Source organism: Pteropus medius, unplaced genomic scaffold (assembly GCF_902729225.1).
Source record: "Pteropus medius unplaced genomic scaffold, Ma_sr-lr_union100, whole genome shotgun sequence".
Classification (NCBI taxonomy): domain Eukaryota; kingdom Metazoa; phylum Chordata; class Mammalia; order Chiroptera; family Pteropodidae; genus Pteropus; species Pteropus medius.
The window spans coordinates 24,644,964-24,660,565 of record NW_024349800.1 but is presented as its reverse complement, the minus strand read 5'-3'; the positions used below and the strand labels follow the sequence as shown (position 1 = coordinate 24,660,565).

General features: G+C 34.4%; 1 protein-coding gene and 2 pseudogenes across 1 annotated transcript in view; 1 reads left to right on the top strand and 2 right to left on the bottom strand.

The window, feature by feature from the left end:
* The window catches only part of COMMD1 (copper metabolism domain containing 1), a 108,747-nt gene that overhangs the window by 22,195 nt on the left and 70,950 nt on the right, over positions 1-15,602 (top strand). The gene's annotated exons all lie outside the window — the stretch shown is intronic.
* Positions 11,592-11,710, bottom strand: LOC120622294 (uncharacterized; annotated as a pseudogene).
* LOC120621604 (40S ribosomal protein S20-like) lies at positions 15,036-15,392 on the bottom strand (annotated as a pseudogene).

Below are 15,602 nucleotides of genomic sequence, written 5' to 3'. Positions count from 1 at the left end.
ATCAGAGGTCCCCTCTTCTGACAACAGAACTGTTAAAAGATAAACTGAGGCATATTAAACCTTTTGAATTTATTTGAGCAAAAATTGATTAGAATCAGGCAGCGTTTTGATCAAGTTGCTTGAAATCATGAAGATTATCTTATACTGTAGTTGGAAACATACAAACCCATAACAAACATTTTTTTAATGCTTTACATTTTTTTTAATTAAAATTTTTTTTTCATGTACAGTTGGCATTTAATATTATTCTATATTAGTTTCAGGTATACAGCATAGTGATTAGCTATTTATATAATTTACAAAGTGATCCCCCCCAATAAATCTAGTACCCATCTGGTACCATACATAGTTATTACAATATTATTGACTATATTCCCTATGCTGAACTTATTTATTTAAAAAAAAATTTTTATACAATAATATTGACTATATTCTCTATGCTATACTTTACATCCCTGTGACTGTTTTGTAATTACTAATTTGTACTACTTCATCCCTTCACCTATTTCACCCAGTCCCTCAACCCCTATCCCCTCTGGCAACCACCAGTTTGTTCTCTGTATCTGTGAGTCTGTTTTTGTTTAGTTTGTTCATTAACAGAAACATTTTTGGCAATTTTGGTGAAAGATTAAATATCCACAATTCTATATCCTACCAAAACAATTTTTATTTTAATAATTCCTTCTAGTTTTTGTTTATACATATGTTTATTTTTCTGTAGTACCAGTCATAATGTATAAATTATAATCAGATTTTACACTAAAATGTAGACAGTTCTATCTTAGATTTTCTGGGACAAACCTTATTTTCATTATCCTGCTGTCAAAATGTGTTAGATCATATTAAATAATTTGAGGTTTTAGAAATACAGTTTTCCATGTCATATAGTGTAATTATTTTAACGACTAATATTGTATTGACATTTTACTTGGTTAGTACATATTTGGATTGTTTCTAGATTTCCTTATAGGTAACATTTCAATTAGTGTTTTTATACATAATTTTTGCTTCTGTAGAATTATTTATTGAGTTTATTTCTCAAGAGTGGGTTATTAGATGAAAGTTTATGAATATATTGATTGTATTTTGTCATGTTGCTTTCTGTGAGGCCTTTCCACTTTATAAGTGACTGTACTAGCTTAACTATTTTTGGTCAACATTGTTTAAAATTATGTTTTGTTTTTGTTCATTTAGTTATACATGGTATTTTAAGATTGCTTCACTCTCTGATAGAGTTCAGGACATGCTACCCCAAAATATGGCACCTTGGCATATTGAATATTTTAAGTCAAAGGAGTTTGAGAAAAGGGAGAGCAGAATATTTACTCTGACCCCTCTCCACCACCCTTCTTCCCTGAAACAGGCCATTAAATCTTCATGGGAGTGGTGCTCTCCCTTTACCCAGGGTAGAAGAGCGTCCTTATCTCTGAAGGCAGAGAGATGACAAGAAGAATTCTACCAACAGGCCTTGCTAGGGTTTTCCCCAGCCTACAAAATTAGTTTGTGTTCCTTAACATATCACACCCTTCTATGAATGTTCACTTTTCATCAAACCTAATGTAAAAATACACAGGCTTAACTGTTTCTTTGTGCCTTCATTTCCTTATGAAGGCTCCCATGTCACATAAAACATTAAATAAATATGTGTTTTTCTCTTATCTGTCTTTGTTAATTTCCAGACCCAGCCAGGGGTCCTGAAAAGACTGAGGAAAACGTTTTCCTCCTCTACATCTACTTTTATTCTAATACTGTTGAAGATTGTTTATTATTTGTATATTCTCTCTTTTCATATCCTTTGCTTATATATGTATTGAAATCTTGATGTCTTATATAAAAATGCTGATATAACTTTGTAAAGATTCTCAGGAAAGGAAATGATGGTAGGAGAAGAGAAAGATGTATGTATGATGCAATAGAAACCTTTAGTATACATAACTGTGAGTATTGGAAGAGAAAATTTTTATTCGTAGAAAACATATCTTGATTAATAGGAATAAGGAGAGGCAATGGATATTTTTTGAAATTCAGGTCTGTTCTGAACCTTAGGGCAGGCACTTTCTAAATGTTATTTAATCTCACAACACTATGAGCTAGATTATTTCTATTTTACAAATGAAGAAACCGAGACAGAAAAATTAAACAGCTTTCCCAAGGATATACAAATTGTTCATAAAAGCACGATTATTAAATTGGTTAATATCATAATACCTGAAAAATATTACCCATAATCCATAACTTGGAATCTGAAAATTCATGTCCTTTAGTTCTAGAAGTCTTTTCATATATTTTATTGGATCATTTCCTCCATGCCATTTAAGAAATTTTTCTAATTTTGGAACTCCTTTTATTCAAGGTTAGGTCTTCTTGCCTGATTTCTTTCATTTTCTTTTTTTCCCCCTTCTTTTCCTGTTTCCTTTCTCTATGTCATTTTTGGCCAACTTTCTGAAAATTTTCTCAGCTATCCTGTTTTGAATTTTCTATTTCTGTTATTTTATTAATTTCTAGGAGTTCTTGTTCTTTAATATTCCTTAAAAAAAGGAGTTAGTACTTGTTATGTGGGCAGTTCTCTTGTTTGTTTCTAATAATGTTAGTTATAGGTGATATTTTGAATTTTAAAAAATTTTATGAATTTTCTATTCCTTTGAATTTCTATTTTTTGTTTATTTTGGTCTCTGTCTTTCATGTTGGAGGCTTTCCTCAAATATTTGGTGTTTCTCTGTTGTCATTTATATTTACGAGTGACAGATTAAAAGGTTGATTGGAAGCCTTGTGAGTATGAGCCAGGGTTTAAAGCCTACTGAACTTAGAGTTGTAGGGTGCTCATGTGTGTGCCCTGCAGTCAATACTTGTAAGTCCATCCTCTTGGTTAGGCTGTTCCCCAGAGAGGAATCTTCTAACGTTCCTGCCTGGAAGTCCATCTGCCAGCGTTCTTGGAGCCTGTTGTATAGTGAAGCATTTGGTCAGTCTTTGCTGTCAGTCCTTGCAAGTGAGGCTTTAAATCCTTGATGTTTCTGGAGTAATAGGAGTTTCTTTGTTATTTACAGTAGGCCCCTCGAACCTCATTTTATAGTTTTTGCCAACAAGGTAAGTCATGGTGAGCCCTTAGATAGTTTATGCTAATGAGATGATTTAGGATTGGAGTCTGTAACTCCAGAAAGACCACTTGTGTGATTATAGGGTTGGGCTTTGAGTCACATGATATCAGCCCATCCTCCAGGGAGAAGGGAAGCTGAATATTGAGTTAAATCACAGGGCCAATGATTTAATCAGTTTTGCCTACGTAATGAAACCCCAGTAAAAACTCTGGACTTTTTGGCCGTGGAGAGTTTTCTCAGTAGATAACACTCTGTGTATATTGTTATGCATCAGTGTACCCAGGAGGGTGATGTTTCCTGACTCTATGGGGAGAGGACAGGGAAACTCCATCTGGGACCCTCTCAGACCTTACCCTGTGCATCTCTATTTTTGCTGGTCCTGATTTGTTATTTTTTGCTATAATAAAACTAATTTTAAATATAGCACTTTTCTGAGTTCTGTGAATTATTCGGTCAAATTATTGAACTTAAGGGGATAATGGAACTCTTGAGTTTATAGATAGTTTCTCAGATGTACAGGTGGCTTGAACACCCTACTGCACCAGCTCTGTGGCTGGTGTCTAAAGTGGTGTCATCCTTGTAAAGGCTTTTGCCCTTAACTTGTGAGGGTAGTTCATGTCGCAATTGCATTGCAGTCAGTGGGGAAAGGGGATTGGGTACCCCATTATCCAGTATGTAGTTCATGTTACAGTTGCATTGCAGAATCAATGGGGGAAGGGGACTCAGTAGTTCATGTCACAGAGTCAGTGGTGGAAGGGGACTGGGCACCTGTCATTCAGTATGTGGAATTACACTTCATCTCCCAGTTTTCAGAATGAGTCCCTTGCCCTGAGCTGTGCCTAGAGTCCTTGTGTCCAGAGCCCTCTGGTTCGCTCTCTAGAATGGAAACCCACAGTCTTTCACCAGGAGCGTTGCTGGGGGTGGTGGCTGGATTAAGTAGTAAGCAAATTTTCAACTACTTCTCTTGTTTCCAATTTCACTTTCACTTAGAAATATGTAGTACTTCCCATTCCTTTGTATCTCTGGAGTTCTACAGTGGGAATTGCTTGCTTCTTAGCTGTACCAGAGAAATCTTTGTCCCCAGAAGTCCTACTTTCCTACTATTTTCTATTCTTTCTCCCATCTTCTTTCTTATATTTTTTTCATTTTTATGTTTGTGATAAAGAATTGAGAGATTGAGTAGTTTTTCTCAATTCCATTATTCATCATTACCTGAACTTCATGTTTTCAGGCAGTTGACTTTAGAGTGAGATCTAAATAAATGTTCTGTTAATATTTGGAATAGCTGGTGGCTAGGTGTATTAATTTGTTCTACCATTAAAAATTCTGAAATTACTGTGATTTTTTTTAATATGGAAGCATATATAAGGAAATAAAATTTCATATAAAATATTTTTGAAAAATTTTTTTCTTTAATTTTTGTAGTTTCAAGCTAACCATTTCTGATAAATTATCTTATTCAATGGAGAAGGTTATTTGAATTAGCAGTGTGATTTGACCTCTAGGCTTAGTTACCAAGTAGGACTGTTTGAGAAGCCAGAGCAAAACTACTCAAGAGAGAAAATAGATGTATGTGAACTATAGGCCTCACCCTAGACTGTAAGCATAGTGTGAGTAGTTGTCTTACCATGGTATTGAGCTTCTGGACATTTGGTAAATGTTTGATTATCAGTTGATCAACTTTGACTAAAGTGTATGAAATCTTTTTTTCTACCAATTTTGGCTTTTTAATCCTTTTCCCCTTTTCACCCAGCTCCCCAACCCTCCTCCCATTTGGCAACCATCAGTTTGTTCTCTCTATGAATCTGTTTTTGTTTTGTTTGTTTATTTTGTTCTTTAGATTCCATATATAAGTGAAATCATATGGTATTTGTCTTTCTGTCAGACTTATTTCACCTAGCATAATACCCTATAGATCCATCTATGTTGTCACAAATGGTAAGATTTCATTCTTTTTTATGGTCAAGTAATATTCTGTTGTATGTATATACCACATCTTTATCTAATCTTCTATTGCTGTTATAAGTAATGCTGCAGTGAACATAGGTGTACATATATCTTTTCAAATTAGTGTTTTGGATTTCTTCAGATAAATACCCGTAAGTGGAATTGCTGGGTCATAAGGTAGTTCTAATTTTAATTTTTGGAGGAAACTCCATACCGTTTTCCATAGTGGCTGCACCAATTTGCAATCAAAGATGTTGAGCATCTTTTCATATGTCTGTTGGCCATCTGTATGTCTTTGGAGGAATGTCTATTCATCTTTTAATCGAATCATTTCTTTTGTGGTATTGAGTTGTATGAGTTCTTTATAAATTGCAATTTTTCCATTGGCAAATATTTTCTCCCATTCAATAGGTTGTCTTTTCATTTTTTTGATCATTTCTTTTGCTGCACAAAACCTTTTTAGTTTGATTTAGTCTCACTTATTTTTTCTTTTGTTTCCCTTGCCCAAGGAGATGTATCAGAATAAAATATTACTAAGAGTAACTTCAGAGAGCTTACTATATTTTCTTCTAGGAGTGTTATGGTGTCAGATCTTACATTTAAGTCTTTAATCCATTTTGAGTTTATTCTTGTATATGGTCTAAGAGTGTGGTCCACTTTCATTTTTTTTTTTTTGCATGTACCTATTTAGTTTTCCCAACAACATTTATTGAATAAACTGTGTTCACCCCAGTGTATATTCTTGCCTCTTTTGTCATAGATTAAATGACTATATAGGCATGGGTTTATTTCTGGGATCTCTATTTTGTTCCATTGATCTGTCTCTTTTTATGCCTGTCTCTTTTTATGCTGTTTTGTTTAGTACAGTTTGAAATCAGGTAGTGTGATACCTCCAACTTTGTTATTTCTCAAGATCACCGTGGATTATTTGTTCTGGTATTTTGATGAGAATTGCACTGAATCTATAGATTGCTTTGAGTAGTATGGACATTTTAATGATGTCAGTTATTCCTATTCATGAGCGTGATATATGCTTCCATTCATTTGTATCTTCTTCCATTTCTTAAGTGTCTTATAATTTTTTGAGTACAGGTCTTTTACCTCTTTGGTTAAGTTTATTCCTAGGTTTTTTTTTTTTTTTGATGTAATTGTAAATGGGATTGCTCTCTTAATTTCCCTTTGTGATAGTTCATTATTGTAAAACTGCAATTGATTTCTGAATATTAATTTTATATCTTGCTACTTTACTGAATTCATTTGTCAGTTCTAATAGTTTTTTGAGGGATCTTTAGAGTTCTCCATATATAGTATCATGTCATTAGCTAAAGTATATGAAATCTTGTACATGACCAAGAAAGATCTTAAAAAGCCAGGTACATCTGAGTTAGGGATAGAGGTTAAAAATCCACCAGAGAAGTTACAAAATGTGCAAAGATGGCTGTTGCAAGGGACTGAGTTATCTTTAAGGGCAACATAAATTTCAAGGGTAGGAGTTGGAGCCTCAAAGTTGAGCTACCCTTTTTATGTGGAGACTCCATTGCCATTTTTCCCCCTCAGTATTTTGTTAATTTTTTGCCGTGGGGGGAAAAAAAAAAAACAACTGCTAAGAATTTTCAGACATACAAAAAAGGTAAATAAGTTGATCATAGTGAAGTATCAAGGCTTGATTTCATTAGGGAGATAAGGAAACCATAAGGTAGCCCTAAAAATGCTGGGAAGTTGGTAATGTTCAGTTAGTAGCTAAGCATGCCTCCTGGAACACATGATTAAAATTTGTATCTGAGCACAGTGACCAATTGCTATGTATCAAAGACCTTCTCAATTCCTTGAGATCGTTTTGTAATTGTGATTGTTTAATCCTCAGTTGTTGTGAGTGTTCTATTATATGCTATGGGTATGTATAACCTTATTCTACACTCGCTCTAATATAGTTTGCGGTTTTATTTTTTCTTATTCTTACCTAGCTCTCTGTCACTTGTTTTTGGACTTGATTAATTGTTCAACTCTCTGCCCTTCATTGGACAATAGAGCAACCAGTAAACTGGAAAGTTCCTTGCACAGTGACTGTTACATAGTAGCTGCACAAATCATTGAACTTTGGAATGTATCCAGAGGTGCTCTAGGTGAGTCCATTACTGGCCAAATTTTTGTTTTATGAAACCAAATTAGTTTTTCCTTTTTTAATATGTAAATCTGTTAAATTAGCATGCATAATAAGGCAGTAATACCCAACAAGCACCAATCAGTTATATACTAAATCTAGTAATGGGAAGTATGAATTCGGCTTTAAATATGATTTGATTTCACTTGTTTTTAACTGTGCCAAATGAAACAAGGTTGGATTTTGTGTACAAAGGCTCTAGTAATTTCCCAGGGCTTGGAGACACCAGAGAAACAGAGACTTTATTATTTTATCACAGATAGCAAGAAACAGGACTAATTACACAGATTCGTGAAGAATAAATTTCCGTATTCACTCCATGGCTCTTCTTTTTACTGCAGTTTTCTTTTCAATTTGTGAATTGTGTAAATTAAGAACTTCTAAATGATTATAGCTATGTTTTTTTCCTGTAGGAAGAGCCAGTCATAGACAATAGTTGTTTATAAAATTTGCTGTCAACTTGAAATATTTCCCTTTCTCTCCAGTGAAGAGTAATAGCATTTTCTTTCCAAATTGTCCATAGCTAGCACTTTATTTTATTCTCGGGATATTTTTCCTTTCTTCAGATATAACCAGGATTTTTTTAAAAAAATTTTTAAAAATTTATTTATTTAGTTTAGTAATTTCAGGTATACAGTACATTGGTTAGACATTTATAAAGTTTATAAATGATCCCCCTAATTGTTCCTTCTCTCCTCTGGTTTTCCACCTAGTCAATATATTAATGCTAACTACATTCCATATGCCGTGCTCCCCATCCCTGTGACCATCTATCAACTACTAATTTATACTTCTTTAACCCTTCACCCCATTCTCCCAGCCCCATAACACCTCCTGTCTGTCACCAGATTGTCCACCATATTTGTGAGTCTGTTTTTGATTGGTTTGTTCTTTTTGTTTCTTAGATTCTGCATATAAGTGAAATCATATGGTATTTGTCTTTGACTTATTTCACTCAGCATAATAACCTCTAGGTCCATCCATGTCATTGAAACCAAGATTTTTATTATAGTGAAAATGAGGCCAATTAGTTATTCATTAATGAAGTCCAGTATGAGTGTTTTTTATTTTAAAATGCAAGCTGACCTAAGCTTCAGGCAGTAGAACCTTCCAGGGTATGTCTACTCTCAATGACAGTACTTCTTTAATGATTTCTGTTGAGGACCAGTTTTGTAGTGCATGTGTGTATTGTTTTTAAAAAAATTTTCAATTCCTCACCAAAAATACATAAAAATTTAAGCTCTAATTATTTTATGGATTAATTGATATAAAATACCATCACATTGCCACAGAAATTCCTAAATGTTTACTCTCAGTTTCTGTAATCACCTTGGAGTGGACTGGTAACAAAGTTCGTGGACTGGCTCTGGTCTGCAGATTGCATTTAGGATATCACTGCTCCAGACTTTCTGACAAATGGAGAAAGCCAAAGATACATATCGTGCTTTTGGTTACACACCAGATTGAATGCTCTTCAAAGGCAGGTTCATATGTTATTCATTTTATTTGAGAGCATAGGGCAATGCCTGATACATAAATAGGGCAGGTGGTGAAAACTCAGTGATATAGACTACACAGTGATAACAAATAGAGTCATAAAACTGAATGGGCTAGCACAAATTCTGCAAATATTCAAAACTATGAATTGTAAAACAGTAATTTAGGAGGGTTTCTGTATGAGATGATTATCATCTTTTTCTTCGGGGATAAAATAGGCCTTAAAAAATTTCTAATAAAGTATATTCAATTTTGAATGGCAATTGGGAGCCAGCTCTCATCCCTGGCTTTTAAACATTTTGCTCTACTTTAAAAATTCAAAAGCTGAGTGATGCTGGATATAGTTTATAGGAGGGAATAAAATTTAGGAGATTAGTAAATTCACACCTTTGATATTACCAGTTTTGCAAGACTAAAACAGTTGAATACTGTAGCTCAATCTGTAGATACAGCAACATGGAATGTTAATACATGGGGGTACATAGAGATCATTTAGCATACTCCCTTCATTTAATTTCAGGGAAACTGAAGCCCAGAGTAATAAGTTTGAAACAGCAAAACCATTTTCTAATCACGTACAATAAATTAGATTTCACTAATTTACTGATGGTAAGTAAAAGACAAAAGTGAGTTGCTTTTTTGGGGATTATTACTCCTTAAGTTTTGGACAATGTTGTACTTAAAATAATAGCATAAACATTTTCAAGGAAAGTATTTAGTTTTTTTAAAAACAAGAAAAATTTCAGGAGGTTTAGAAAATATTGGTTTACCTAAACCATTTTTTGGACAGTTTCACTTGCTTTAGCTCATTATATAATTTTTATGCTGGACTGCAATAGTAATGCAACTAAGTTCTTTTGACCTGGTATTGGGTCTTTAATTGTGTAAATATATATTTGTGACAGAAAAATTTTTGATGAAACAAATCAGAAGAAACTTTCTCTTTAAGACCCTTTACTAATAGGATAATATTAATAATCACTGAAGACAAATTGCTTTTACTTTCTCAAGGTCTTAATTTTTTTTTGTTAACAACCGGTAGCATTCTGTAGTTTATAGGCTTAACTAAAGGATGTGTCTGCACATTATGACATAGCAAATTCTTAAACCTTAACGGAACTGTTGACAAGGAAATTACTATAGTTACTATGAGTAGTTTCTATGGAGGTTGAACTGTTGTTAGTTCTTGGTAGCCTTCTATGCTTGTCATTCTATTTTCTTCAGAAGTGGTGGTAAATTTAAATCTGTGTGTTATGTTTCAATTCACTTAATGGAAATTAGGGACATACATAACTTTCTGAAATTCTTAATCGCTGTTACCATTCAGTGGTTGAGGAAACAAATATTTGTATCTTATGTATTATCTTGCTTAATTCCTAATCATTCTTTCTTCTTGGACATAACTTAGTCACTAGAGAAATAACTATCTTTCATTCAAATAACTGCCAGCAATATTTTTTTTTCTTACAATATTAAAAACATCATATGTAATATAACTGGAAAAAGACTTATTTATAAGCAGAATGAAAATTATGGTAAATATTTATGTATAAGGATTTTCTGCTTTTTTTTTCCTTTAAAAAAGTATATATGTGAGTTACTAGTATTACTAACCGTGATAAAGAATATTTCCTATAATTAAATTGCATCCATTTATTGTTTATGTTTGATGTACTTTTAAGAAACAGTGCTTTTGGAAGAAAAAAAAAAGAAATAGCACTTTTGGACCATTGAATTCATGTCCCCAATATTTATTCTTCTTGGTCATGGTCAGGGAGACTGTGCGTGCAGGGCTGGAGGTCAGTGGGAGTATGTGGGAACTCTGTACTTTCCACTCAGTTTTGCTGGGAACTTTAAACTGTTCTAAAAGTTAAAGTCTATTAATTAAAAAATTTTAAATAAATACATCTGGAACCCAGTGGTTTCTAAAGTGTTTCTATACTTTTTATAGAAGTATTTTCATTTTTATTGGAAAACTAGAGGCAGAAATGTGTATCTTTGATACATTTCTACTAGGTGATAATATGGAATTTTTGCTCTGATATGTGTAATTTACATTGCATCAAAGTATTTTCTCACTAAATGCCATTTATCTATATTTGTTTGTTTTAATCATTGAACTTTTTTCTTCATTTTTCCCCCACCTTTATCGAAGTATAATAGACAATTAATGGCTCATATTTACATTGTACAATTCAATGAGTTTTTTTAAATTATAGTTGGCATCCAATAATTTATTAGTTTCAGTCGTATAGCATAGTGATTAGAGATAACTCACGAAGTGGTCACCCCACTAAATCAGTTACCCCTCTTCCCCCTTATATATTTTTTACAACATGGTTGACTATTTTCCTTATGCTACATTTTATATCTCCATGACTATTTTGTTTCTATCCATTTGTACTTCTTAATCCCTTTGCCCTTTTACATCATACCCCCTAACTCCCTCCTGTCTAGTAGCCCTCAAAATATTCTTATCTATGAGTTTGTTTCCGTTTTTTGTTTGTTTGTTTGTTTTGTTCTTTAGATTCCACATGTACGTGAAATCATGTGGTATTTATCTTTATCTGACTTACTTCATTCAGTGCAATACCCTCTAGGTCTATCAAGGCAATACCTTTTTCCATCCCATTCCTTTTAGTCTGTGTGTGTCTTTTAATCTGAAAGGAGTCTCTCGTAGGCAACATATGTAGGGGTCTTGTTTTCTTATCCATTTATCTTCTCTATCTTTTGGTTGGAGTGCTTTATTCCTCTCCATTTGAGATACTTGTTGATAAATATGAGTTATTACCATTCTTTTTTTTTTTTTTTTTTAGGCGAGGCAACCCTTGGTTGACCTCACATATTGCAAGGACCTTGTCAGCTTATAATCCTTTATTTTTTATTTTTTATGCCTACAGCACCTAGTCTTCCTAGGCGTTCTCCCATCCAAGTACTAACCAGGCCCGACCCTGCTTAGCTTCCAAGATCAGACGGGATCGGGCTTGTTCAGGGTGGCATGGTTGTAGACTATGACCATTCTTTATTCATGTTTTTGATACATGTTTTTTCTTCTTAAAGAAGTCCTTCCAACATTTGCTGTAATACTGCCTTGGTGTTGATGAATTCCTGTAGCTTATTTTTGTCTGGGAAGCTCTTTATCAGTCCTTCGACTCTAAATGATAGTGTTGCTGGATAAAGTATTCTTGGTTGTAGATCCTGGGTTTTCAGTACATTGAATATTTTGTGCCAATCCCTTCTTCTGTCCTGCAAAGTTTCTTTTGAGAAATTGGCTGCCACAGTCTCATGAGAGTTCCCTTGTAGGTAACTATTTGCTTTTCTCTTGCTGCTTTTAAGATTCTCTCTTTGTATTTAACCTTTGGCATTTTAATTATGATATGTCTTGGCGTGGGCCTCTGGGTTCTTTTTTTTTTTTTTTTTTGGATTCTCTGAGCTTTCTAGGGTTATATATTTATTTCCTTCACCAGATTAGGGAAGTTTTTCATCATTATTTCTTCAAATATATATTCAACTTCTTGTTCTCCCTCTTCAAGTACCCCTATGACATGGATGTTGTTACTCTTAATTTTGTCCCATAGGCTCCTTAAATTATTATTATATTCTTGGTTGCTTTCTTCTTGCAATTTTGGTTGGGTATCCTTGACTTCCTTATCCTCTATATTGGTGTTAATCACTGAACTTCTGTTTTGGAATACCACTCTAATAAACTAGCAGCTTAATGGAATAGCGATGTTTTATCTGCAAAAGAGTAATAGAAACTGACTTGCTATTGACTTATTTTTAGTGCCGACTTTAAATACTGTTGCTTTCAACAACAACACACAAACAAGAAGAAATTAATGATTATAAATAAATATTAATTATAGGAGACTGATTTAGGACTAAAATGCTTTGGGGTTGATTAATATTAAAGCTTTCCATTTTCAACTATTAGCCTCTCATTACTTAAATAAGTAATATGCTTAATACTTAAAGGGCGTTTTACTAAAAAAGGAATCATTATCTTGGGTTTAGTTCTTTTTATTTTATTATTTTAAAAGAATAACAGCCATAGTCATTTCACTTCTCTCATGAATCTGAACTTTAGGCAGAACTCAGGGGAGAAGGCTCTGTCCTTAGCGTGTCTGCTCAATTGGAGGCTGGAGGATCCAATTTCAAAATGCCTCATTAACTGTCTGGTTCTGGTTGTTGGCTGGGAGCTTAGTGACAGCCTGAGAGCTGGCGTCCTTTTGACGTAGCCTCTCCATAAGCTGCTTACAGTGCAATGGCTAGATTCTAAGGGCATGTCTCTCAAGAGAGACAAAATGGAAGTTGCCAGTTTTCTAAAACCTGAGCCAGAAAATTGGCACAGCATTACCCTGCCATAATCTTTTAATTCACTCTTTTAAAAAAAGGACTTTAGTTTTTAGAGCAGTTTTAGGTTCACAATGAAATTGAATGGAAAATATAGAGTTTCTATATGCCCCCTGTCCTCACATATATACTCATAGCTTCCCCCACAGTCAACCACCAGAGTGGTCCATTTGTTATAATAGATGAACCAACATCACCCTAAGTTCATAGTTTACATTAGGGTTCATTCTTGGTGTTGTACATTTTATGAATTTTAACATGTTTATATCCATTGTTATACTATCATATAGAATAGTTTCACTGCTCTAAAAATCCTCTGTACTCTACCTATTTATCTGTCTCCCCTCCTCCCAACCCTTGCCAATCATTGGTTTTTACTGTCTGCATAGTTTCACCTTTTCAAGAATATCATATAATTTGAATTGCTGTGATCTTTTGGTCTAGCAATCATGCCACCCATATTCTAGGATATGGAATCTATAGGCTCAGTGAGAGAAGAGCCAAAAAATCTTGGAGCTAAGTTTTAAAAATCACCATATTCTATATTATGTCTCGTTATAAATGAGATAATTTAGGTACAATAAGACTAAAAAACTTTCTCAAGGTTAAATGAGTAGTCAGGGTCAGGTGTTTTGCATTCAAGATTCCACACTCATCCAATAAATATATTCATTCATTCAACATATATTTGCTGGTCATCTACTATGTGCCAGTCACTGTGCTAGGACCCAGAGATTAAATATTAAAAAAAGAAGGGACAGGTCTTTGCCCTGTTAAAGTACTTACATTTTAGAACATGATATAGGCCTGGCAATTAACCTACATTGTGATAAATATCGCTAGTTAACAGTGCAGCCTAGAAAGAGACCCTTGTTCCAGATTTGGGGGTTCTGGGAAGGCTTCTTATATAAAGTTAAGGTCTATGTTAAAGCCTGAAAAAAAAAGTATTGTCAACAAAATGGGTTGAAGGAACAGCCATTAATATGTTCTAGGCAGAAGAACTAGCATAGGCAGAGGTCCAGAGGATAGAGGAAGAATGGCATATATAGGAGTTAAATGGAGTTTGGTATGAATGGAAGGGAGAATGAATGAGTAGATTATGAGAGGTAGAGGGAGATGAGGAGAATTGAAGCTAGAGAGATAGAGGAGGTGCCTGATCATGGTTCACCTTGTAAACCCTATTGAAGACTTAGAACTTAAATCTGGGGCTCAAAAAGGTCCTTATAGTTGTTTTTTTTTTTTTTTTTTACATGCCTACAGCACTGGTCTTCCTAGGTAGTCTCCATCCAAGTATCAACCAGGCCCAACCCTGCTTAACTTCCAGATCAGGTGAGCTCTAGTGTGTCAGGGTAGGGATGGCTGTAGAGGTTGTTTTTTTTTTTTAATTGCTTTTTTTTAGATAATTGTAGATTCACATGCAGCTATAAGAAATAATACAAAGAGATTCTGTTGTCTCTTTACCACTTTTTCCCAATGATAACATTTTGCAAAACTATAGTATAATATATATTGTGGTTGTGATATTATACAACCATTATACAGTGGCCTCTCATATTTGTGGGTTTTGCATCCATATATTCAATCATCTGGAGTTGTGATATTATAACAACCACTATACAGTGGCCTCTCATATCTGTGGGTTTTGCATCCATATATTCAATCATCTGGAGATCAAAAACAGTGTTTTCTATCCAAGGTTAGGAATCTGCAGGTACAGAGGGCTGACTATAAGCATTGTTTTATGCCATTTTATATAAGGGACTTGAGCATCCAAGGATGTTGGTATCTGCCTGGCACCAATCCCCGGGGGATACCAAGGGATGACTGTATTGACATTGATGCAGTAAAGGTACAGAACTTTCCATCACCACTAAGATCCCTTGAGTTGCAGTTTTATAGCCATATTCACTCTCCTCTCACCCACTTCCACCTCTTCCTTTTTTTTTTCAGCAACTGATAATCAGTTTATTAAAGTGGTTGATTTAAGAATCTGCAGCAGAGACTTTAACCTTGACTCCTGGATAAATACTGATGGAAGTAATCTGCTTAAAAGTCTCATAAGGACTGTGCATGTCAATGAATCCTTGTGGTCCTCATTGAAGAGGATCTCGTCTTAGAACCTTTGGCAAAAGGAGTTTTTCTCATGGCGATTCTGAGTCTTGGTAGGCCTCTGAACTAACAGGTCCTTCCACTTTGAGATTCTTTTCCTTTGCGGCTCTGGTAAAGTCAGCATATACCTTCTCCAGAGATTTTACATTGTGACTAATTAGGATAATTCTAATTCAGTGACTGGCCACTTCTGGTTCCACAGACATCTTTCTGGTACCTTTCAAAGCCATGGCTTTGACACAGCCTCCTGACTGACTTGTTGCTGCATGAAAGTGAATAGCAGTGCAGTCAGGAGCAGGAACAATGGACCTGCGCTCCCCTGCAGCAACGTTTAATATTGTTTTGGTTTAAAAAGGTGTTGATATGGTTGTGAGTACTCTTTAGAACATGAATTCAAGGGGTTGTGTTAATGCTGTATTGCAGAGATCCGTAGACCCTGC